The 26,792-nt window shown below is 34.6% G+C and overlaps 1 long non-coding RNA gene and 1 pseudogene across 1 annotated transcript in view; one reads left to right on the top strand and one right to left on the bottom strand.

Moving 5' to 3' along the window:
• LOC141423902 (uncharacterized) overlaps positions 1-25,875 on the bottom strand; it is a 35,465-nt gene extending 9,590 nt beyond the window's left edge. Inside the window, exon 1 of the long non-coding RNA XR_012448665.1 lies at positions 25,759-25,875. This is a non-coding gene — a long non-coding RNA (uncharacterized lncRNA). The remainder of the gene's footprint in view (positions 1-25,758) is intronic.
• A 70-nt stretch (positions 25,876-25,945) lies between these two features.
• LOC109678118 (large ribosomal subunit protein P1 pseudogene) lies at positions 25,946-26,295 on the top strand (annotated as a pseudogene).
• The last annotated feature ends 497 nt before the right edge of the window (positions 26,296-26,792 follow it).

Raw genomic sequence — 26,792 nt, 5'->3', positions numbered from 1 at the left:
CCTTAGGCTGTCCAATACCAACATATAACTACTACTTCAATTACTCTATCAGAAAACATTGCTCTGTCCAAGGAAAATACCATAATAGGAGGGTCACAGGATACATTTTCTTTGAGGCTGAAAAAGCTATAGCATTTAAAGTATGGATAAATCTTCTCTTGGTAGAAAGAACTATTTCAAGGTCAATGTTAAGTACAGGTTCTATGTTGCTAGGAGCTCTGACATAATTAGCTATAACTCTGCATAAGCTATAATTATTATCATGAAAAATTATCTTCCAAGGTAGAAAGAATACACCTTGAAATGAAATTAAATGTTAAGTTTTGAGTTAGGCAACATACAATTAAGATCTTGTAACAAATCACTTTACCATGGACTAAAAGTGCTGTGTTTCATTTAGTTGTATTCTTAACTACAAGTTATGTTAGAGAGGGTCAGTGATGTATTTATGATCTATGTAAAAATATTTTGTATTTTCATTTCATCGGGATATAGCAAGATTTATTTTGTTGCTGTTCTGTAGTGAGACTGAGGTTTGAACTCTGGGGTTTCCACTCGCAAAACAAGTACTTTACTATTTGAGCTATACCTGCAGTCCTGTAATTTGTAATTTTTAGCAATAGTGAATAACAATTAATTCCAATAAGGTAATATGTAAATAAAATGTTAAAGTGTTATAAATATATTGTAGTAGAATTTTCAACTGCAAAATAAGATTCCCTTCTTGAAATGGCTCAAAGAAAATTTTAATTTTCATTGTGAGAAATTCAGTTATGACTGAATTCTGTGTATTTTCTTCCATCTCAGGCTGATACACTTCATGGGAAGAGATATCTGCTATCTCACTGTAACCTATAATCTAATAAGCTAATCATCCTGTGTGATTAAAGTAGCATACTACTACAATGTTGACCAAAATGACTCATTTCTCCTCTTTTGATAGAATATAGAATGTTATTTAATATACAATACTCATTTTCATAACAATGATCATAGGTTATATGTTGTTAGAAAAACAAGAAGGAACTTGGCAACTCACATAGCTTAACCCCTTGTTTTATGTATAGTCAGTTACAATATATAACAACTAACTGATGTATATGAGGTCATGCAGCTATTACTTAAACTCAATGATATCAAAACCATACCTTGAACAAAAATAAGTGGACTTTTCTTCTTTTAAATAATTTGAAGTAGAATACAAGACCCATTGATAAGTGAGTCTTCTGCCTTCTTCTCATTGTGTCAAACCTGGCTGAAAACAGAATAATATGAAAACTTTATAACCCTAAGTAAGTCATAAACATGGGGTAAATGTTTGAAGTGATGTGTAAAATGGTCAGGAAGATACTAACTATCCTTTCAGAGTTTTGTTTATGTGTAAGTCCCGCTATTTGTTCTGTGTGGTTTCATTATAATTAAGCATGGAATATGCCAATAAGTACAATGTTAGCATTTGAAAATGAAGACTCTCCTTAATTTCAAAGTAATTTAAAATATGATTTGCTTTTAGTATAATGACATTAGAGCACAAAATACAAATCTACTGCACAAAAGGATTCAGCACAAACCAACTAAGACTTACTTATTGCATGGTCAACATTTATGGAGGGTCAGAACAGTTATAGAAAAAGGCTGTTTCATAAAGTTTCAGGTCAGTTAAGTATAGAGAAGCCATTCAAGGAGAACAAAGTAGCATATAATAAAAAGCTATGCTGTTTTCAGACACATGAATAAAGACATTTGAAAAGATAAAGAATATGACATTTCTTGTAAGTGTTACCTATGCAAGACTCTTTTGTTTCTCTTTTGTACTTCCCTAAGTCAGTGGTTCTTAAATTGTGGCCTCTGATATTCTGATAATCTCTTATACCCTTCCAAGGAATTTGGAGGTCACAATAATTTTCTTTATAATACAAAGAAGTCACTTGCTGCCTTTCTTCCTTTTTTTTTTCTTTTTTTGCCTTTTTTATTGTTGTGCTGGGGGTACATTGTGGCATTTACAAAAGTTACTAAAACATATCAAATACTTGAATTCACTCTCACCGTCATTCTCCTAAATTCCCACCTGCATTTCCGGAATAGTTTCAACAAGTTTCATTTATCTATTTGCATTCATATGTACATAGTATTTGTATGATATTTCCCCACAATCCCAACACACAGTTACCAAAACCCCAGAGAGCACTTGTTCTGTCTTTCCTGTTCTCGGACTTTGTAAAAGAAGAAAAAAATGCATTTTAGTTTGTTTAAGATAGCAATGCAGGGAGCTTCCTTCTAACATTTCCATGTATATATGTATTATAAACTAAATTGGTTCATCTCCTCTGTTTTTCCGCTCTCTACCTTAGTCCCTTTCTTATGGTGATATCAACACATTTAAAAATTCTATATTCAGGAATAAAAATTCTGTATTTTATTCTTATATAAAAAGTACATCAACCATATTCACTTTCTTAATTTCATTGTTTTACAAGGTCCCTCTCGTGTGATCCCTCCTTTAGATGACCTGTTTTCCATTATGTTGATGTATTTGTATTAGGTCCATATTTCACATATGAGAGAAAACATTGCAACTTTTGGCCTTCTGAGCCCGGCTACCTTCACTTAAGATGATGTTCTCCAGTTCTATCCATTTACCTGCGAATGACAAAATTTCATTCTTCTTTGTGGCTGAATAAAATTCCACTGCATATAAATACATTTTCTTAATCTATTCATCAGTAGTGGGGCATTGGCTGTTTCCATAGCTTAGATATTGTGAATAGTGCTGCAATAAACATGGGTGCTTTTATTGTAACCTGACTTAAATTCCTTCAGTTATATCCCTAGAAGTAGAATTGCTGGATCATATGGCATTTCTATTTTTAGTTTTTTGAGGAAAGTCCATACTGTTTTCCATGTGGTTGTTTAATTTACATTCCCACCATCAGTGTATGAGGGTTCCTTTTTTCCCCACATCCTCACCAACATTTATTGTTCTTTGTGTTCTTGATGGTAGCCATTCTAACAGAAGTAAGGTGAAATCTTAATGTAGTTTTGATATACATTTCCTTCATGGCCAGGGATGGTGAGCATTTTTTCAAGTGTTTTTTAGACATTTGAACTTCTTCCTTTGTAAAGGCTCTCTTCAGTTCATTTGCCCATTTCTTCATTGGGTCATTGATTTTTTTTGAGGATTCAGATATTGAACACTCTGTATATTCTGTTTATCAAACACTTGTCAGATATATAGCTGGTACAGATTTTCTCTCATCCTGTGGGCAGCCTCTTCAATTTAGTGACCATTTGTTTTGTTATGAAGAAGCTTTTCAATTTCATGTAGTCATATTTCACAACCTGTTCTCTTAGTTGCTAAGCCATTTGAGTTCTATTTAGGAAGTCATTGCCTATGCCTATTAATTCCAGTGTATACCTTGCTGTTTTCTACATTGGCTTTCAAAGTTTCAAGTCTTACATTAAGTTCTTAATCCACTTTAACTTGATACTTGTACAGAGTAAAAGATATGGATCTAATATCAGTTTTCTGCATGCAGATATCCAGTTATTCCTACAACTTTTTTTGAAGAGACTATGTATTCTTCAGGATATGTTTTTGGTGCCTTTATCAAAACTCAGGTGTGCACAGATGTGTGGATTCATATCTGAGTCTTCTATTCTGTTTCACTGGTTTTCCTATCTGTTTTTGTGCCAGTACCATGCTGTTTCTATTGCTAAGGCTCTGTGTTCTAGTTTGAAGCTGAGTATTGTGCTACCTCCATGGTTATTCTTTTTGTTCAGTGTTGCCTTGACTATTCACAATCTTTTCTGCTTCCAAATGTATTTTATGAATGATTTTGTAATCTCTATAAGAAATGTCATTGGAATTTTGATGGGGATTGTATTGAACATGTGGACTTCTTTTGGTAATATAGCCATTTTCACATTGTTGATTCTACCAATACATGAGTATGGGAGATCTTTCTAACTTCTGTAGTGTTTTAAGACTCTTTTCTTCAATAGTTTATAGATACTCTTTTACATACTTTGATAAGTTTACTCCTAAGTATATTATATTTTTGAAGCTATTGTAAATGGAAATGTTTTGCTATATTCTTCCTCAGTCTGTTCATTGTTGATGTATAGAAAGGTGACTCATTTTGTAAATTAATTTTGTATCCTGCCTCTTTGCTGATGTCTAGGAGTTTTTTGATGTTTTCAGGTCCCTTAGGCATAGTAGGGATAGTTTTGAGTTCTTCCTTTACTATTTGCATGCATTTTATTTTTTCTTCTTGTCTTATTGCTCTGGCTAGGAATTCTAAGACTAGGTTGAATAAGAGTGGAACGTGTGGATACACTTGTCTCATTCTTGACTTTAGAGGAAATGGTCAGTTTTTCCCAATTTATTATGATGTTGGTTATAGGCTTGTCATATATAGCCTTTGTTATTTTGAGGTTCATTCCTTCTATTCCTAATTTACTCGGCACTATTATAATGAAAGATACTGAATTTTGTCAAAGGCTGTTTCTGAATCAATTGAGATGATCATATGGTTTTGTCTTTTCTTCTGTTAATATGCTATATTACATTTAATGATTTTCATATGTTGAACCATCCTTGCATCCCTGGGATGAAACCAACTTGCTTACAGTGTATGAACTTTTTGATATGGTGTTGAATTCAGTTTGCCAATACTGCATTGAGGACTTTTGCATCTAAGTTCATTAAGGAGATTGGCCTGTAATTCTCTTTTTTTGTTGTGTCCTTGTCTGTTTTGGGGATGAGTGTAATACTGGCTTCATAGAATGATTTTAGCAGTATTCCTTCCCTTTCTATTTCAGGGAAAACTTTGAGAAGTGTGTGGTATAAGTTATACTTTAAACTTCTGGTAGAATTCAGCAGTCAATCTGTCAGGTCCTGGACTTTTCTTTTTTGGGAGACTCTTGATTGCTGCTCCAATTTCACTGTGCATTATAGATTTATTGGTGATTAATATCTTCTTGGTTCATATGGATGTGTCTAGATTTCTTTTAGATTTTCCAATTTATTTGAATATAGGTTTCAAAGTAGTCCCTAATGATCTCTGAATTGCCTTCATGTTTGTTGTGATCTCCCCATTTTTGCTTCAATTTTATTAATTTGGGTCTTTTTTTCCTCTTCATTTTAGTCAGAATTGGTAGAGATTTTTAATCTTTATTTTTTAAAAGAACCAGAATTTTGTTTCATTGATTTTTTATATGGTTTTTTTTGTCTCTATTTTGTTGATTTTTGCCCTTATTTTTATTATGTTTCTCCAACTTATTTTCTGTTTAGCTTCTTTTTCTGGGAGTTTGAGATGCAGTATTTGGTCATTTATTTGAGATCTTTGTGTGTTTTTAATATAGGCATTCATGGCCATGAACTTGTCCCTTAGGACTGCCTTTGCTGTATCCCATAGTGTCTGGTAAATTCCAGGAACTTTTTGATTTCTTCCCTTATTTCTTCTGTGATACACTGACCTGGAGGAATGTGCTATTCTTTTTTTTTTTTTTTTTTTTTTCTGGGTCAGAGTGTGTTTATTTATAACATTGACAGACATGGCCATGTTGATCTCTGGGCAGCATATTTGAATATATGGCTCTCTTCATAACCTTATCAACATCATGTGTTACAAAATGATTTCATCTGTATGTCAGACAAATTGAAATAGCTTTCAGACATAGTTTTTTCCTGTGTGTTTCTTATTACAGTCAAATTCTTTTTTTTTTTTTTCATTTTTCTTTTATTATTCATATGTGGATACAAGGCTTGGTTTATTTCTCCCCCCTGCCCCCACCCCCTCCCTTACCACCCACTCCACCCCCTCCCGCTCCCCCACTCAATACCCAGCAGAAACTATTTTGCCCTTATCTCTAATTTTGTTGTAGAGAGAGTATAAGCAATAATAGGAAGGAACAAGGGGTTTTGCTGGTTGAGATAAGGATAGCTATACAGGGCATTGACTCACATTGATTTCCTGTGCATGGGTGTTACCTTCTAGGTTAATTCTTTTTAATCTAACCTTTTCTCTAGTTCCTGGTCCCCTTTTCCTATTGGCCTCAGTTGCTTTAAGGTATCTGCTTTAGTTTCTCTGCATTAAGGGCAACAAATGCTAGCTAGTTTTTTAGGTGTCTTACCTATCCTCACCCCTCCCTTGTGTGCTCTCACTTTTATCATGTGCTCATAGTCCAATCCCCTTGTTGTGTTTGCCCTTGATCTAATGTCCACATATGAGGGAGAACATACGATTTTTGGTCTTTTGAGCCAGGCTAACCTCACTCAGAATGATGTTCTCCAATTCCATCCATTTACCAGCGAATGATAACATTTCGTTCTTCTTCATGGCTGCATAAAATTCCATTGTGTATAGATACCACATTTTCTTAATCCATTCGTCAGTGCTGGGGCATCTTGGCTGTTTCCATAACTAGGCTATTGTGAATAGTGCTGCAGTAAACATGGATGTGCAGGTGCCTCTGGAGTAACAGTCTTTTGGGTATATCCCCAAGAGTGGTATTGCTGGATCAAATGGTAGATCGATGTCCAGCTTTTTAAGTAGCCTCCAAATTTTTTTCCAGAGTGGTTGTACTAGTCTACATTCCCACCAACAGTGTAAGAGGGTTCCTTTTTCCCCGCATCCTCGCCAACACCTGTTGTTGGTGGTGTTGCTGATGATGGCTATTCTAACAGGGGTGAGGTGGAATCTTAGTGTGGTTTTAATTTGCATTTCCTTTATTGCTAGAGATGGTGAGCATTTTTTCATGTGTTTTCTGGCCATTTGAATTTCTTCTTTTGAGAAAGTTCTGTTTAGTTCACATGCCCATTTCTTTATTGGTTCATTAGTTTTGGGAGAATTTAGTTTTTTAAGTTCCCTGTATATTCTGGTTATCAGTCCTTTGTCTGATGTATAATTGGCAAATATTTTCTCCCACTCTGTGGGTGTTCTCTTCAGTTTAGAGACCATTTCTTTTGATGAACAGAAGCTTTTTAGTTTTATGAGGTCCCATTTATCTATGCTATCTCTTAGTTGCTGTGCTGCTGGGGTTTCATTGAGAAAGTTCTTACCTATACCTACTAACTCCAGAGTATTTCCTACTCTTTCTTGTATCAACTTAAGAGTTTGGGGTCTGATATTAAGATCCTTGATCCATTTTGAGTTAATCTTGGTATAGGGTGATATACATGGATCTAGTTTCAGTTTTTTGCAGACTGCTAACCAGTTTTCCCAGCAGTTTTTGTTGAAGAGGCTGCTATTTCTCCATCGTATATTTTTAGCTCCTTTGTCAAAGATAAGTTGCTTATAGTTGTGTGGCTTCATATCTGGATCCTCTATTCTGTTCCACTGGTCTTCATGTCTGTTTTTGTGCCAGTACCATGCTGTTTTTATTATTATTGCTTTGTAATATAGTTTGAAGTCAGGTATTGTGATACCTCCTGCATTGTTCTTTTGACCAACCCTCCTTAAACTGTTCCATGAAATAGAAAGGGAAGGAAAACTGCCAAACACATTTTATGAAGCCACTATTACACTTATCCCAAAACCAGGCAAAGACACCTCCAAAAAGGAGAACTATAGGCCAATCTCCTTAATGAACATTGATGCAAAAATCCTCAACTAAATAATGGCAAATCGAATTCAGCAACACATCAAAAAGATTATTCACCACGACCAGGTAGGCTTCATCCCAGGGATGCAGGGGTGGTTCAACATACGAAAATCAATAAACGTAATAAACCACATTAACAGAAGCAAAGACAAAAACCACTTGATCATCTCAATAGATGCAGAAAAAGCCTTTGATAAGATCCAACATCATTTCATGATAAAAGCTCTAAGAAAACTAGGAATAGAAGGAAAGTTCCTCAACATTATAAAAGCTATATATGACAAACCTACAGCCAGCATTATACTTAACGGAGAAAAATTAAAACCATTCCCTCTAAAATCAGGAACCAGACAAGGATGCCCACTATCTCCACTCCTATTCAACATAGTACTGGAATTCCTAGCCAGAGCAATTAGGCAAGAAGAAGGAATAAAAGGAATACAAATAGGTAAAGAAACTGTCAAAATATCCCTATTTGCAGACGACATGATCCTATACCTTAAAGACCCAAAAAACTCTACTCAGAAGCTTCTAGACATCATCAATAGCTATAGCAAGGTAGCAGGATATAAAATCAACATAGAAAAATCATTAGCATTTCTATACACTAACAATGAGCAAACGGAAAAAGAATGTATGAAAACAATTCCATTTACAATAGCCTCAAAAAAAATCAAATACCTAGGTGTAAACCTAACAAAAGATGTGAAAGACCTCTACAAGGAAAACTATACACTTCTGAAGAAAGAGATTGAGGAAGACTATAGAAAGTGGAGAGATCTCCCATGCTCATGGATTGGTAGAATCAACATAGTAAAAATGTCTATACTCCCAAAAGTAATCTACATGTTTAATGCAATTCCCATCAAAATTCCAATGACATTCATCAAAGAGATTGAAAAATCTACTGTTAAATTTATATGGAAACACAAGAGGCCACGAATAGCCAAGGAATGTGCTATTCAACCTTCCAGTTGTTTGAGTATTTTTTTCTGCTTCTTTTGTTGTTGAGTTCTATTTTTGTGTGTGTGTGTATTGTGGTCAGACAGTATTCAGGGGGTTATTTCAATTTTCTTAAATATGTTATGACTTGCTTTTTGACATAAAATATGGCCTATTCTGAAGAAAACTCCATGGGCTGCTGAGAAGAATGTATACTGTGCCATTGTAGGATGGAATACTCTGTAGACATTGACCAGGTCCATTTGATCTATGGTGTTATACAATTCTAGAGTTTCTTTTTTGATTTTTTGTCTGGATGACCTATCTAATGGTGATAGAGGGGTATTGAAGTCTCCCACCACCACTGTGTTGATGTCTATCTGTATTTTTAAGTTCAGTAATATTTGTTTAGTGAAGTTGGGTGCACCAATATTGGGCATATATAAGTTTACAATTATTATTTCCCTTGATGTATTGCTCCTTTTATTAGTATGAAGTGACCTTCTCTGTCTCTTCTAACTAATTTAGGTTTAAATTCTACTTTATGTGATATAAGTATTGCTATTCCTGCCTGTTTGGGGAACCATTCGCTTGGTAAATCTTCTTCCACCCTTGCACCCTAAGGCAATGTTTGTTTCTATCTGTAAGATGAATTTCTTGTAAACAACAAATTGTAGGGACTTCCTTTTTAATCAAGTTTGCCAAACAGTGTCTTTTGATGAAGGAGTTGAGTCCATTAACATTCCATGTTAATATTGAGAGGTATGTAGTAATTCTTGCCATTTAGTTGTTTTTGTTGTGTAAGGGTATGTATGTGTGCAATTAATTCTGTGCTACTTTCTAATTACTTGTCTACTCTTTTCTTGAGATTCACTAATTCCAATCCTTTCATAGCTATGTTTATTTTCATCTTCTGTTTGTAGGATTCTTTTGGGAATCTTTTGAAGTGCTGGTTTACTGGTCATGTATTGTTTTAATTTCTGTTTATCATGGAAGGTTTTTATTCATCCTTCAATTTTGAATGATAGTTTTGCTGGGTGGAGTATCCTAGGACTGAAGTTGTTTTCATTCAATTCCTCTTTAAGTCTATTGAACACTCTTATCATTTTCTGACATCAGTAACTGGGGATTCATCCCATTCACTTTCCACCAAATTCTTTATTGTGTTATTGTTAGCCTTTTGAGAAGTCTTATTTCCTTACCTTCTTTTTTCTCCATGCTTCTATTTTTATGCTTTGCTCATGTGTTGTTGATTATTTAGTTGGGGGTTTTAATCACCGGTTATCTTTCCCATGACTTAATTTCTATGCTATGACTATCTGAATTGTGAGCTAGGTTGTTGTAATTTTTCTCTTCACTGACCTGGATATATAACTTAGCAATAATAAATTCACAAATTCAATGTCAAATCAGTTATTTATACAACATGAAAAAAAAACCCTTGGCAGTATTACCTTTAAACAGTTTGTTTGAGTAGAGATTGACACTTAGGTAATTAAAATGTGCTAAAAGAAGGGTAGGGGAATGGGGCAAGGGGAAGATGTATGAGGTGTGGGGGCTACAGGGTAATAAGGCCCTAATATGTATAAAGGTGTAGTTCATGAGGCCAATAGGAAAAAGGGACCAGGAACTAGAGAAAATGTTGGATTAAAAAGAATTAACCTAGAAGGTAACACACATGCACAGGAAATTAATGTGAGTCAACTCCCTGTATAGCTATCCTTATCTCAACCAGCAAAAACACTTGTTCCTTCCTATTACTGCTTATACTCTCTCTTCAACAAAATTAGAGATAAGGGCAAAATAGCTTCTGCCAGGTATTGAGGGGGTGAGGAGAAGAGGGAGGGGGTGGAGTGAGTGGTAAGGGAGGGGTGGGGGCAAGGGGGGAGAAATGACCCAAGCCTTGTATGCACATATGAATAATAAAACAATTTTTAAAAAGGTGTAATTCAATCATTGTAGTGGAGACTGCTACTGTCAGGGATTACAGAGGGATAGGAAGGATGGGAGTAACATGTAAAATTTGTATAAAGGACTCTTTATACAAATATAAAATATAAATATGTTTTATACAAATATAAAATATAAAAGTGGGTGGTTAGTGTGGAGGAAGTAGGAACAGTGGGGGGGAAAGGGGGAGGAGATGAAAGGAAGAGAAAAGAGAAGAAAAATTGGAGGTGAAAAAGAAAGTGAAAAAAGAGAGGGCTAAGGAAAATGAAATTTGGACAGAATGGAAGAGGGAGATAGATAACAATACATTTTTAAAAAGAAAAATATTTTTAAAAGAAAAAAATTAAACATATATATTTATTTTATTTTATTTATATATAGACCAAACTTATTCCTTGTTATGGAAAGAAATGTGTTTCCTCTCAGTTCAGTGAATGAATGCTCTGGGCTCTTTCCTTTGATTTCTAATCTAGGTTCTGACATTTTGACAGGGGCTCACTCTGTGTCCTTGCCTCTTCTTAAGCTTGATATGCTGGGCTGTGTGGGAATGGATGGTGTCCCTCTCTTTTGGACAACTTTGGGTTGAATCTACTCAGGAGTTTGAACCCAGGCTCTTTTTGGTGGGATGAGCCACCTGGGTTAGCTTATTTTTCTAGATTGGTTTTCTGAAGTAGTCATGTGAGAAGCTGGTAAGTGAGCGGTTGCCAGCCCTTTCTGCCTGCATGGCAAGCATGGAAGCTAGAATTGAGCTTTTTCACCAACTGCTTTTCTCTTAGGAGTCTGACAGTTTCCTCTCACTACCAGTTTTTCCAAGGTCATAGAATGAGTTATTTTCCCCAGACTGTGACTGGGCTGCACCACCCCCATACAAGCTGGATCAGCTCAGGACTCCACCCCAACTCACCCCAACCAGGTGGGGGTGAAATTTTCCATCTGGTTTTCTGGCTAGCAGTTTTGTCCAGGAGGGGTGAAATATGCCCACCAGCTGCACTGAACTATGTTGTTCCCTTCAGAGCAGATGACATGGCCTGCTCAACAAGTAGGTTTGCAGTTTCACTCAGTAATATCAGTGGTCTAGGAAGACACAGGCTGGCAGCAGTCCAAGATTCTGTGTCCATGAATTATGCAGGTCCAGGACATCCAAAATTCTTGCTGAATTCATTCTGCAGTTCTCTGCATTGTGTTTTTGCTTTCCAAGAGAGGAGAAAAGAAGGGGAGAAATGTGTTTTGGATGGACTGGCAGCTACTGGTCCACAGCACACACCAGTTATGTACTATGCAAAGCTAATTTAAAGTTCAGTTGTTGTACATTATGTGCACCCTATGTATTGACAGTATCTTAGTTAGGAAAAAGGCCAGGTTACCATATACTTGATACCATGAATCTGAAAATTCTTTCAGAATTGTGAGAGCTCAAGATTCCAGGGTGTGTTGGCTATCCACCATTCGGTTTCCCCTCATTTACCTTTTCTATCAGTGGTATTTGTACTAATAATGCAAAAGCAATGGTAGGTAAAACCACTGGCTACTTAGACACTATCAAATCAGTGTCACTAGCATACATCAGTAGTTAGATTATTCTTCAATTCCACACATTCCCAGAAAAAGAAAATAACAGTTTCACTTAAAAATCTCCATGACGAAACAGTAAAAAGTAATTTAATCAAACCTTGACACTGAGTATACCTTTTCAATAAAAAAAACTTTGTGAGAAAAATGGGAGGCACATATAACACATATCTGTTGTGTATTCAAGTATGATAGTAGTCTGGAAGAAAACTTTGTGTGACTGAGTTTCCATTGCTTGTTTTTTCCACACAACAGCATGTTTACTTCATGATCAAAAGACAAACTGTAATTATTTATACCAGGGTATTTGTCAGACAAATTCTCAAAAATGATGGGGAGCCTGTAACTTCCAGTATAAAACTGACAATAAGGATCAGAAGGTTTGACTCTGGGCTCATACATCACTTAATCAAGGTCAAACATCACACCCACTGATACTTACTTTGAGATTATTTATTTCTGAATTGATACCCTTTTAACATTGAAGAAATATTCCAGTATTTTTAACTCATTGCTATATTAGTTATACAGCCCACCCACCTTATTTGCATATTTATTAAATATAGTTTTGACCACACACAAAAATAAGAAAAGAAATTTCAAAAACAAAAATTTCAATTCCCATTCACACGTTATGCAGCTCAGTTGATGTGAAGAAGCTTTCACTAAGCCCAATGTTATTGTCAGTTGCATTTAAATCATTGTGTATCTGCCTTTAATTTTGTGAAAATCTGCCTTCTGGAAAATCAAATGTTGCCTCAAAACAAGGTAAAAGTTGATGTGCTGAATTTAAGTGATAAAGTCCTACTAAGCACATCTTACTGGAAGTTGGGCAGCATTATAAGAAAAAAAGTTTCAAGCCTTTGCAATACAGTACTGAAATCCCTGATTCCTGGCATTTTTGTTTTTTCCTCAATGGTGGTGTCCTTGAAACCACATATCCCTGGATAGCAAGGCGATATTGCACCACTTTGCATAATCCTTAAATGGTATTTCCATGTGTTTAGTGCAAATCCTAATGAGACATGTTTGAAACACACTGGAAACATTGCCTGTGAAGAACGTAGTTGTCATGGCTTCTCTAGATAGCATAGTGAAGGGTGTTCCATTCTGAATACAATTAAGGTGTTTTATATTATTATTTGAACACGTTAGTTCATTAGGTCTGAAAGGAGTTCAGAACAGCAATGAAACTCAGTGGAAATAAAGGGAGTTTGGATGGAATTTGAAAGGAAATTTGGATGAGTCTCATAAAGAAAAGAGTAGAGGTAATCATGATTTTCATTCAATAAGTAAAGAAGAACTTTTAGACTCCATTTTTCTTCTGCTATCAATGTTAAAAATATAATTTGGTAAGCCATTCACTAATGAAACACTAAAATCTTGTATAATCATTCTGCAATATCTGTGGGAGATAGGTTTCAGAATCCCTTGCAGATAACAAAATGTTCAGTTTCTTAAGTCTTTTATATAAAATTGTATTGTGTTTGCCTATAACTATGCACATCTTCTTGTATATTTTAAATCATCTATAAATTACTTGATACAATATAAATGCTATATTAATTATCATATTGTTATACTGTTTTGGCAATAGCAACAAACAAAAACATCTATACATGTTCAATAGCAGCATTAATTTCACCAAATAAGCCCATTTATGAAAATAATTGTCAATGAGTTTATTCAGTGTCTATTTCAGTCACTGAATTCGTGGGTAATGGAAAAACTTCCAAGTATACTGGCATGCTAGAGGACATTCAAAAAAAGAAAAAGGGTAATAAATTGAAAATGTACTATACATTTTCTCATTCTGAGTTAAAATTATCACAGATTTCTATAACTGGCAAGTACTTGGAGTTTACTGATTCCATTGGTGCTCCAACACTTTGACCTATATTCCTTCAGTTGGCAGAAGTGACTCCAGATCATGGAAACAAAACAGAACCAAATGTTTTTACAAGAATATATTGTATTAAAATTAAAATGTCAAAATCAGTACTCATTTCCAATCACTTTTCTTGACATATAAGAAAATAGCACAATGTCAACTTTATGTACACAGATATTCTAAGCAAAATGGAAGGACTGCATACTATAAATTTCACTGTTAAGCCACATTTCTTGATATGTTGAATTTTAGAGAAAAAAATCCATTTTCCAAAAATTTTCAAGGAAGAGAAAATAATATTCTCTCAAAGTCATGAGTCATTGAGAAAGATAAGGAAAGACTAATTTTCCAAAGTCACTTAACATAAAAGGTAAATGCATCCAGCTCAAAACACTACGGCTCTATCATCATAAAAGAAATAATGATCTTCAATACATAGTTCTGGGAAACTGGTTATCTAAATGGAGATGACTGAAATTAATTTAGAATTAATTACAAAAATTAATTTAGAATGGATCAAAGAATTTTGGGGTATTTATTTGTTCATTTGTTTCTTGTTGTTGTTTTGGTTTTGGGTTTGGAGTATTGGCAGTACGAGGTATGTACTCTGTTGAGTCACACCTCCAGCTCATTTTGCTTAGGTTATTTTAGAAATAGGATTTTCCCAGACTGGCCTAGAACTGTAATCCTATAAGTGTCAGCCTCCCAAGTCAAAAGAATTACAGGCATGAGGTCACTGGCACCCAGCTTGATCAAATATCTTAATGCAAGATCTGAAACTTTGGAACTACTATGGGAAAACACAGAAAGACATAGGCATAGGCATAGGCATAGGCAATTGTTTTCTGAATAGGAATCCAATTGCCCAGGAAATAAGAGCAAGAATTGAAGGGGCATAGCTCAGTGGTAGAGCACCTGCTCAGCAAGAATTGACAAATAGGATTATTACATTAAATTAGAAAGCTTCTACATATCAGAGAAAACAATTGCCAGAATCAAGATAAAATTTGCAAAATGTTAGACCATCTTTGTCAGCAATTCATTAGACATGAGATTAATATCTAGAATATGCAAAAAACTAAAAAATTATTCATCAAAATAACAAATAATCCAACTTATAAATAGGCAAATTTATTGAACAGACAGTTCTTAGAAGAAGTACAAATAACAAACACAAGAAGAAATGTTCAAAATTCTTAGCTATAAAGAAAATGCAAATCAAAACTACATTAAACTTGACCAAAGTCAAGTTGTCAGTCATCAAGAAAGCAAGCAACAAATGCCAGGGAGAATGTGGGAAAAAGGAACCCTCATACACTGTGAGAATATAAACTAGTGTAATCACTGGAAATTAGTATGGAGGTTCATCAAAAAGGTAAAAGTAAGCCAGGTGCTGGTGGCTAATACCTATAGTCTTAGCTACTCGACACACAGATATTAGGAAGATCACGGTTTGAGGCCTGCTCAGGCAAAAAGTTCACAGGCCCCATCTCAACCATTAGCTAGGTGCAGTGGTCCAGGTCTACATCCCAGTTACAGTGGGAAACCTAAAATTGGAGGATCATAGTCCAGGCTGGCATGGGCAAAAAAGCAAGACCCAACTCCAAAATAACAAAAGGAGCATCTGCCTCAAAAGAGTTGAATTCAAACTCCAGTGTTATCAATAAATAAAAAATAAATTAAAAAAAATAATAATAATAATAATAAAGACTTGAGACATGGCTCAAGCAGTAGAGCACCTGCCTAGAAGGTGTGAAGCCCTGAGTTCAAACCATATTACCATAAATAAAGCTAAAAATAGACCTACCTTATGATTCTGCTATACCACTCTTGGATATGTGTCCAAATGAGTCTAAGTCAACATATAAAAAAGATACTTACATAGTCATGTTATCACAGCACTATTCATAATAGCCAAGCTGTGGGATCAGTCTAGGTGACCAACAAATGATCAATAAAGAAAATGTGGTATAGATAAACACTGGAGCATTATTTAGCTATAAAGAACAATATTATGTTGTCTGCAGGAAAATGGATGGAATTGGAGATCATCATGTTGAGCAAGATAATCCAAGCTCAAAAAGCCAAATATTACAAGGTTTTGCTCATGCATGCAATGAAATGGTAATTAGCCCTAAAATGGTAATGGTGATGATAGTAATAATAAGATATGAGCGCAAAAGGAGGATTCTCTAGAAGGCGTCAATGGGAATGGAAGGGCAAAAGTTGAGGGTACTTGTATTTGTGACTATGTGTATGTTCTATATCTATTTTTAACTTTTAAGGAGTCCTCATACTCTTTTTTTCCATAATGGCTGCATCATTTTCCATACGGAGAAAAAGTCTGAAGGGTTCCAACTTCTCTACCTCCTTGCCAACAATTATCTTTTTATTCTTTGCACTTGTCATAATTGCCATTCTCACAGGTGACATGACATCTCAATTGTGGTTTTGATTTTCATTCTTTAAGATTGGGGTCAGTGAACATTTTTTCATATATCTGTTGGTTATTTGTGTGTCTTCTTTGGAGAAATGTCTGTTCAAGTATTTAACCGTGTTTTTTAATTGGTTTATTTAGGTTTTTCACTGTAGAGTTATGAATTCCTTGTATATTTTAGATTTAGCCTTTTTTTCAGATATATAGTTTGCAAATATTTTTTCCCATTCCATTGGATGCTTTTCACTATGTTGATGGTTTCCTTTGTTGTGCAGCTTTTTAGTTTGATGTAGTCTTGTTTTTTTATTTATTGCCTGTGCATTTGGTGTCATACTTATGAAATCACTGCCAAGATCAATGTCATTAAGCATTTGCACTATGTGTTCTTCCAGGATTTTGTATTTCTAGTCTTAGGTTTGAAACTTAATCCATTTTGAGTTGACTTTTTTGCCTGACATAAAATATTTTTGGAACAAAAGTTGACCATATATTCATTGATTTATTTGTGAGCTCTCTATTAAACATAGTACTAGCCAGAGAATTTGAAAAGGAAAATATTTACAGGCATTCAAATTGGAAAGGAAGAACTAAAATTATCTGTTTTCAGACGACATGACTATGTAAAGAAAAACTTTAAGATTCCATAAAAATAGCTGCTAGAACTAGTACATTAATTCAGTAAGGTGGCAAGATAAAAATCAATATGCTAAATTGATTTGTACTCTATACACTGACAACAAACCATCTGAAACAGAGAAAAAGGAAAACTGTCCCATTTACAATAACACCCAAAAGAACAAATTACTCAGGGATAAACATAACTAAATAAGTGAAAGACTTGTATACTATAAACTGTAAAACATTGGTGTAGGAAATTGAGTAAACAAATGAAAGCTATTCTGTGTTCATGGATTGGAAGAACTAATATTGTAAACACACATACACTACTCAAAGCAATCTACAGATGCAACACAATCTCTATCAAAAACCCAGAGAGTAGTTTACAAGAGCAGAGAAAGCAATTCTACAATACATATGAAACCACAAATGACCATGAATGCCCAAATAGGTCCTGAAAAAGAACAAAAACTGGAGACATCACACTTCCTGACTAGAATATATTAAAATGCTACAGTAAGCAAAACACTGTGGGACTGGCATAAAGTCACAGTTCTGTTCAGTGGCTAAGTTTCTAACATTAGAAAAATTATAGAAACTATTTTTAGTGACATTAATCTTATTTATTTCCCCAAAAACATACATTGGAAGACCTTCTCAATGATGAAATATTTTGCCATTTTTGGCTTATTTGTTAGTTATTTAGTTATTTATTACAGTACTGGGGTTTGAACTCAGAGCCACACACCTACTAGTTCCATTTTTAGTTTTATATTAAAAATAGGAATAAAATATAATAATCACTGTTTCTGTGTCAATTTGTCAAATTATTATTTAAAATCCAAGATGCATTTTCTAGTATATTAGGAAGTACAGTTGCTCAAGGATTTAATATTATCTCTTTTTGAACTCATAGCTTTTTTCTTATCCTTAAGATTATAGTTTTTAATGGTTAACCTTCACTGTGTGAGGTTTTGATATCTAGATGTGAATTGAACCTGTAGTTCTGAAATTATATGAAAAATATAACACTAAATTCAGTTTAATTATCAAAAGATAAGCAAATTCAAATGACATTTGCCATACCAAATTTTAACATATAAGTGCTCTAATTAGTTGAATTGATTACTTTATTTATTCCAAAGAACACTCTTGGAGACTTGATTATAGGGTAAAACTGAGTATTATCAGATTTATACTGTGTCAGAAAAGGTGAACCTATTTTATACCAAATACCACCCATTTACCATGACTAAATATTGGCTCTTACACAGAAGCATCCATGCAAACATGAACTTCAAATATTTTAGCTCATAAAAGAGGTTATATATAGCTGCCTCCTAAATTTATTATTTAGATTATTTATGAAAAGTTTGACTTTATCATCAGCTATAGGAAAAAGGCATAAATGAACTAACCTAATCTAATTCTTCCTTATACCTTTAATGGGACCTTATCAGACACTACTTATATGAATTCTCTTTCTTCTTATCTCCTTATTCTCTTATTATAAGCCTATGTGAATTGAAGAATGTCTTTTTACTTTAATATCCCATCAGACACATTTTACTTACATTAACAATGACCAATTTAGCAGTGAAGAAATTTTGGAGGTAAGATTAATAACTAATGATACTTCAACAACATATCACCTTCCTCTTCACTTGTTTCCAATCTGCCATATGTTTTCATTTACTTATTTTGTTAATGTTTTATTATATTATTATCTTTGTTCAAAAGGAAGATGAAATTGCAATTTACTAGGAAATCTGTATGAAGAATTAGTAGCAATAAATTAGTAGGATAAGAAAACACCAGAGATGATTGCAAACATGTAGAATGGAATTTAAACATTCTAGATCCTAAAAGATGCTTTTTTCTGTTTTTCTTTGTTTTCTAATATTTCATGAAATACTGTCTCTGTTTTACCTCCTCAGTGAACATAAGTTCAAAGAGAAAATTAAAATAATTGTCTCAGAAATATTTTTTCAAAAGGTATGCACAAACTAATCCAGCATAAGATAGTAAATCAAATGGTAGACACTTAGAAATTAAAAGTTAAAATCCTAACTACAATAGCTTGCATTGCAAATGTGTCAGTTTTTCTGAAGCTAATTAGTCTTCCATAATGGCACACAGATAATTGACTCTATATGGTTATGAGATAAAAATTGAAAACAGTTGCATATTTCCTGAAATTTATATTCCTAAATTATCAAACATAATTGTTTTTAGTTTTACAGGTAATTTACTTGCAACTTTTACAGAGTTATTGGAATACATTACTTCTTTGAAATATTCCAACAACTTCATTTTAAAGACTTCATAATGTTAGTTTTAACTCACTATTGACTTGCAAGGAAATGTTTTTATTAAAATTGAATAGGTTTATGAATAAACTAATAAAATATTCTATCACTTTTTCATATAGATAGCAATACCCTTTTTTATTATGAAGTCAATATAAATCTTGCCAAAATATCTGAATTAGATAGGGCAGGGGAATCCTGATTTCTAACCTAAAATGAAAGTACTGCAGATATTCTGTTATTGAAATATTTGTATGAATCTTTACATAGCTGTGTATGTAATTTTATATTATATTTGACATTTGCAAGCATAAAAATGTTAGAAAACTAAGATGCAAGAGGTAACTTCCTCAAAAAGAATCAGAAAAGATAGAATATATTATTATAGCATATTACAAATTCATATATGATCAAATTAAGTAACATATGTAAAAGAAAATAGGGAAAATCAACAGAGGAAGAAAGATATGGTTAAGTTGTCAACTAAATGAAACATTATTAAGCATTGTATTCTTTAACTAATGAGTGAGTAAAACCTTTAAAATATTAGCCAGTTTAGATAACAAGATAACCTTCCAAATCACAGAAAGATATTTGAATGTGGGAAGGGATTATGAGAAGCCTATGAGAACTTGACAGAAGCACAGCTGTGCCCAATAATTGGCAGGCTAAGTTTGGCATGGCCCCAGCCACACAGAAGAGTACAAGATGCAACACAGATGCTTTTCCTAAATTATTTACATTCAGAGAAGTAGGAACGCAGGTTTCTCTTGTTATAATGTCACACCCCTCCCCAAGAACTGTTGCTCCACTTGCTTGCTTACCACTGAATATAAAAGACTCGCTGAAGGTGGACACAAGGTTTTTTGATGGGCTTTGATTGGCTGCCTATGGGCTGCTGTGAGACTGCCACTGAATGACGCAGCCAGCTGCTGTGTGTCTCCAACAGAGCAGCTTTCTGCACCAAGAAGTTTATACGTGGGCTTTAGAAAAGCTAAGCTAAAGAAAAACTAAACATCATTCTGAGTGAGGTTAGCCTGGCCCAAAAGACCAAAAATCGTATGTTCTCCCTCATATGTGGACATTAGATCAAGGGCAAACACAACAATGGGATTGGACTTTGAGCACATGATGAAAGCGAGAGCACACAAGGGAGGGGTTAGGATAGGTAAGACACCTAAAAAATTAGCTAGCATTTGTTGCCCTTAATGCAGAGAAACTAAAGCAGATACCTTAAAAGCAACTGAGGCCAATAGGAAAAGGGGACCAGGAACTAGAGAAAAGGTTAGATCAAAAACAATTAACCTAGAAGGTAACACACATGCACAGGAAATCAATGTGAGTCAATGCCCTGTATAGCTATCCTTATCTCAACCAGCAAAAACCCTGTTCCTTCCTATTATTGCTTATACTCTCTCTACAACAAAATTAGAGATAAGGGCAAAATAGTTTCTGCTGAGTATCAAGGGGGTAGGGGGAGAGGGAGGGGGCATTGTATGCACATATGAATAATAAAAGAAAAAAAAAAGAAAAACTAAAAAGAACATAGGACAGTGCAAGTCTAAGGACCAAGAGTTTAAGAGAGATTAAAGGAAACATGGAACAGTGCAAGTCTGAGGGCCAAGACTTTAAGAGAGATTGAAGTAAACATGGGACAGAGAGAGTCTAAGGAAAGAGACTTTAAAGAATAGAAAAGAAGTAAGGTTTTAAAGAAAAACTGTAGAAGGAAAGTTTTAAAGAATAGAGAAGCAAAGTAAATAAAGAGAATAATAAAGAAAAGAAGCAACAAGGCTGCTGTGTGTCCTTTCTGCATTTCCTGTCATCCCCAGTTAGGTCAGTGGACCAGGAGCATGAGAAAGCTCGCTCCTCTTGAGCATTTATTTTGCATTGACCCTATCATCCAGTGAATGTACTGTGTATACCTGCTCCCACAGTCACAAAACCCCATGCTCTATGACATGAAGCCACCTTGTTCATTGCAACAGGGACAGAGAAGACAGAATCAGGTAATTTAAATTTTTCCCACCTGGCACAGTGGTTCATGCCTTAACACTAGCTATTTGGGAGGAGGAATTCAGAAAGATCACAGCTTAAAGCCAGTCCTGACAAACAGTTTGAAAGACCCCCATCTCAAGCAGTAAAAAGCATGGTGGGTGGGGTATACCTGTCATCTCACTAGAGAGAAGTATAAATAGAGAGATCATGGACCATGCCAGCCCAGGCATAAATGCAAGAACCTATTTGAAAAATAACTAAAGAAAAAAGGGTTAGGGGTGTGACTTAAGCAGTAGAGCGCCTGCTCAGCAAGCATAAGTTCCTGAGTTCAGATCCCAGTACCACCAAAAAAAACAGAAAAAAAAGCAAAACCTTATCCCAGAAATAAAGGACATCACTGCTTCTCACAGCCCTTTATAGAGATTTACCTATCTCTGCCTACCTTGTCATTTAAGAAGCTCAAAAAATATCTTCTATATTAACTCCAGGAAAGGAAGAATTATCAATACCAGTGAGCACTAGAGTTCTCCAAATACATTAAAAGAGAGATATTTCAATTTTATTTTTATCTGATTATTTAGCACTCTTTCACAAGAATATAGTCAGGTATTGCCAAAGGAATTGATACATTGTAAGAAATATTTCATTAGAAATTATATCATTGTGTGAACACCACAGTGTGTTCTTTATAAAATAAGAGAGCTAAGACATCACTAGGTGTATGATCTTATGGGACAACTGTCATGCATGCCAATCATTCTTATGCAATGAAGGACAATACTTAATCAGTTTCAAGTATTCACATTTTAATTAAGATTCATTCATTTTAGTGACACGTTCATTCTTTAGTAGTTTAAGTAACATTCCTTTTATGAAACAAGTTATGATAAAGTGGTATTTGTGGCATTTTTTTCATTACAATTAGTTATATCAAACATAGGTTATTCACCTAAAATTGTGCCTTTTCATGTAGAAGTGGCAATTTTTGCTGTAAGACTAAGTAAAAGAACCCAACTTTAAATTCTTGCTATATGACAAGATCCTCTCTCAACTACATCTGTAGAATGATAATATGTATTTTTAAGCTAGTCCATTATGTCAAATAATAAAAGTTGAAGAGAAAGCACAAGACAGAAGATTAGAAACTTCCTCTATTTGAATCTGTGGATGCAAAGTATCAGGGTAACAAATGAAACACTATTCTGAAGAGAGAAAGACAGGAAGAGCATCGAGAATCACAACATGTGACAAGACCATTGAAAAGCATGGAGAAACAGGAAGGTAATAGAGAAAAGTAAAAATAGTCTGCAACTTCAACCCTGTTTCCCCAGAGGAAAGGTGAGGCTGAAGCTACCACCAAAGGATAAGACAGGTAGCCATAGAGACAGACTGGCAGACCTAGACACAGGATAAGTCCTCACTTCCAGCAAGACTTAAACCCAGTGCAAAGATTGGTATGATTACTCATTTGTGTCATTCTACCACTGGAAAAGAAAGACATTTCCCGTGTCCCCATATGTCAGCATGCTATCTGGTACCATATTGAGAGAGGGCCTATTGTCTTATACTGAGCTACACTGAATCTTAAAAACAAGGCTAAGGAACCCTGGAGATACCCAGTCAGTGTCTGGTTAAGAGAGAGCCATAAGAGGAATTATGGGGAGGAGAAAAGTCTACCATGTACCCACTGAGAATTTCAAGGGGCAGGGAGCTCAGGCAGTGATAAGTATGGTGATCAGTGGTCCCACCCTTTCTAGCAAGGAGGGAATCCCATTGCCTGAGCATCATAGTGGATACAAAGATCTGAACCCATAATTGCAGAAGTGTTTGGTCACTTCCTACCAATTGCAGGGGCTCTGAGAGCTCTGAGTCCAATTCTGATGGACCATACAATTTTCCCATCCTCTTTCTTCCCAGGATGGTTAACTTCTGGGCAGTGCCTAGAATCACTGAGATAAGTAGACAGAGTGTATAATTCTCCCAGTTCTCCCCCTTAGACCAAAAACTCAGTTTTCTGATTGCTCCTGACATTCTCTGATGCATTCAGGGAATATCCCTAGGGTAGGATGTTGCTGCCCCTGGGGACACAAACCAAGGGAACTTGGAAGCAAGTGGGAAGCTGCCCAGCCCACAAGCCTCAAAACTCCTTAGCATCAGCAAAGGCTATCAGTATACAAAGAAGGGAAGTTTTAAATTCAAAGCAGCCCTGAAGTAGACAACTGAACCATGACTGGTTCCGCCCTTTGCCACATGCAACACTAACCTGTACACTAGGAACTACAGGAGACTCTAGTTAGTTTTTGTCTGTCTGAGTGATGGTGAGGATCAAGCCCAGAACTGTGAGCATGTGGGCAAACAAATGTTTGGCTAATGAGCTATACAACCAGACTGGTGGTGAGAAACTACACATCAACACTGCTACTTGCCTCTCTTGACTAAACTTTAAGAATAATTCAATTGAAAGACTTCCAACAAATAGCTTGGCCTAAGATAGATAAACCCAAACAGAAACATCATATATATATATATATATATATATATATAATATATATATATATATATATATATATATATATATATATATATCATATATGAGAATATCTCTCCTTCAAAATTACCAAAACAAATAATGGACTCCAATGATAGTGAATTGGATGAAATGTAAAAGAATCCAAAAGAATGATCAAAGAAATGAAGGAGGACATGAACAAATACCTAAATGAATTATAACATAATATAAATAAACAGCTGAATGAAATAAGTAAGATAATGCAGGTTATGAAAGAGAATTTTAGTGAAGATATAACAATCCTCAAAAAAGTTAAATGTAAATTATGGAAATGAAAAGCTTAATAAGTCAAAAAACTCAGTTGAAATCCTCATCAATACTATGGATCAAGTTGAAAATAGAATGTCAGGGTTTGAAGATAAAGTAGTTAATTAAAACATTCAATACTATTCAAGAATTAGAATGTATGAGTAGAACACACAAGAACTCTGGGATAACATTAAAAAAACCAAACCTATGAGTCATGTGCATAGAAAATGGATAAGAGGTTAAAGTTAAGGCACAGAGAACATATTTAGTGAAATAACAGCAGAAATTTTCCCAAATCTTAGGAAAGAGATGATCATCCAGGTATAGGAGTCTTTAGAACACCAAAAAGACAAGACCAGAAAAGAACTTCTCAATGTAGTATTATAGTTAAAAATTGAATATACAGAATAAGGAAAGAATATTGAAAGCTGCAAGAGAAAAATACCAAGTTAACTAAAAAAGCAAATCCATCAGTAACAGCAGATTTCTCAGCAGAAACTTGAAAAGTAAGGATGGCATGAAATAATATACTTCAAGCCCTGAAAGAAAATATTTCCCAATTTAGATTACTGTATCCATCAAAGCTTCCTTCATAAATGAAGGAGAAGCAAACCTTCCATGATAAAACTAAAAGAATCACAACCACTAAACTAGAATTACAGAAGATATTTAAAGGAATCTCACACACAGAAAAGGAAGATAGACACAACTATGAAAGAATAAATCTCTCTAGATGAATAGATAAGGAAATGAGAATTAAAAAAAAAATTGAACATTTAAATAACAAAATGACAGGAATTACTACATACCTTTCAATAATAACTCTGGATATTAATTATCTCAATTCTCCAATCAAAATATAAGACTGGTGGATTGGATTCAAAGACAAGACCCAATCATTTGTTGCTAAATGAAAAGCTCCTCACTCAAAGAAAAACACAAGCTTAAAGTTAAATGATGGTAGATATTCCAAGTAAATGGTACTCGAAAGCAAACACCGAGTAGCTATGCTCATATTAGAAGAAGCAAATTTTCAATCAAAAATAGTTAGAAGAGACAAAGAGGGTCTCATTGATAATGGGAACAATTCATCAAAAGGATATAACAACTGCAAACATAAATGCACTAAATGTCATTGCACCTAATTTCATAAAATAAACATGACAGGATATAAAAGCACAGACAGATCCCAACAAAATAGTAGTACATGCCTACAATATCCTACTTTCATCAATAGCTAGGCCATCAGTAAAAAGAATCAACAAAGAAACTTCAGAATTGAATATTATAGATTAAATGGATTTAATCATCTACATAGTATTCCACTCAAAAGTCACAGAATACATTGTCCTAAGGAAAATTCTAAAGAATTTTCTCCAAAATAGATCAGACTTTAAGATATAATGCAAGTATTAACAAATACAAGAAAATAAAAATAACTTCTTATGTTTTATCAGATCACAATGGAATAAAACTAGAAATCAATAGTAAGAGAAACTGCAGGAAAGATACAAGCACATGGAGACTGTTCAATACACTTTTGGATGACCAGTTGGTTATCAAAGAAATAAGGAAGGAAATCAGAAAATTCCTAGAATCAAGTGGAAATGAAAACACAGCTTACCAGAACATTTGTACACAGCAAAGTAAGTGACAAGACAAAAGTTTACAACGAAGAGTGTCTATATTTAAAATTCAGAGAGTCCCTTTTCTCAGCTGCCTCCAAGGTGTTCAATTCTTCTGAGGAAACTAACGCCACGTTTGGGTGAGGCCCTCACTTCATCCAGTGACTAACACTATGCCAGGCAGTACACGCCACAGCCTCTGTGTCTGAGCTTGCCTCCATCTATTCTGCCCTCATCATGAATGATAATGAGGTGACCATTATAAAGGATAAGATCAACACCTTTATTAAAGTATCTGATATAAATGTTGAAACTTTTTTGCCTGGTTTGTTTTCAAAGGCCCTGGCCAATGTCAGCCTTGGAAACCTCACCTGTAATGTAAAAGCTGGTGAACTATCCTCAACAGTCAATACCACCTCAGCAGGAGGTCTTATCCCCACACCACCACTACTGTCCTAGCTGAGAATAACATGGAAGCAAAGAAGGAAGAGTTGCAGGAGTCTGATGATGACATGGGATTTGTTCTTTTTGATTAAACCTAATTGCAACATGTTCAATAAAAAACAGAACCCTGAAGAGAAAAATCTCAAATAACTTAATAATATACCTTGGCTTATGGGTGTGACTCAAGTGGTAAAACATTTGCCTGACAAATGGAAGGCCCTGAATTGAATTCCCAGAACTATAAAAGTAAAATTGCATACCTGGAATGGGGAATGGCTCAAATGCAGAGTACCTGCTTAGCAAGTTGAAAGCCATTAGTTCAAATTCCACTTATATCCCAAAAAATTGGCCTTAATCATGCATCACAAGCTCTTAGAAACACAATAACAAACCAAACCCAAAAGCAGTATATGAAAAAAAATAATAAAGATCAGAGCCAAAATTTATGAAATGGACACTGAAGGCATAACACAATCAGTGAATTATAGTTGATTCTTTGAAAATACAAACAAAATTGACAAACCCTTATACAAACTAACCAAAAAAGATAAGATGAACAAATTAATAAAGCTAGAGCTGAAAAGGGGAA

This window comes from Castor canadensis, chromosome 6 (genome assembly GCF_047511655.1).
Source record: "Castor canadensis chromosome 6, mCasCan1.hap1v2, whole genome shotgun sequence".
Lineage (NCBI taxonomy): Eukaryota > Metazoa > Chordata > Mammalia > Rodentia > Castoridae > Castor > Castor canadensis.
The sequence above is the reverse complement of the archived record's forward strand: the minus strand, read 5'-3'. Positions and strand labels throughout refer to the sequence as shown.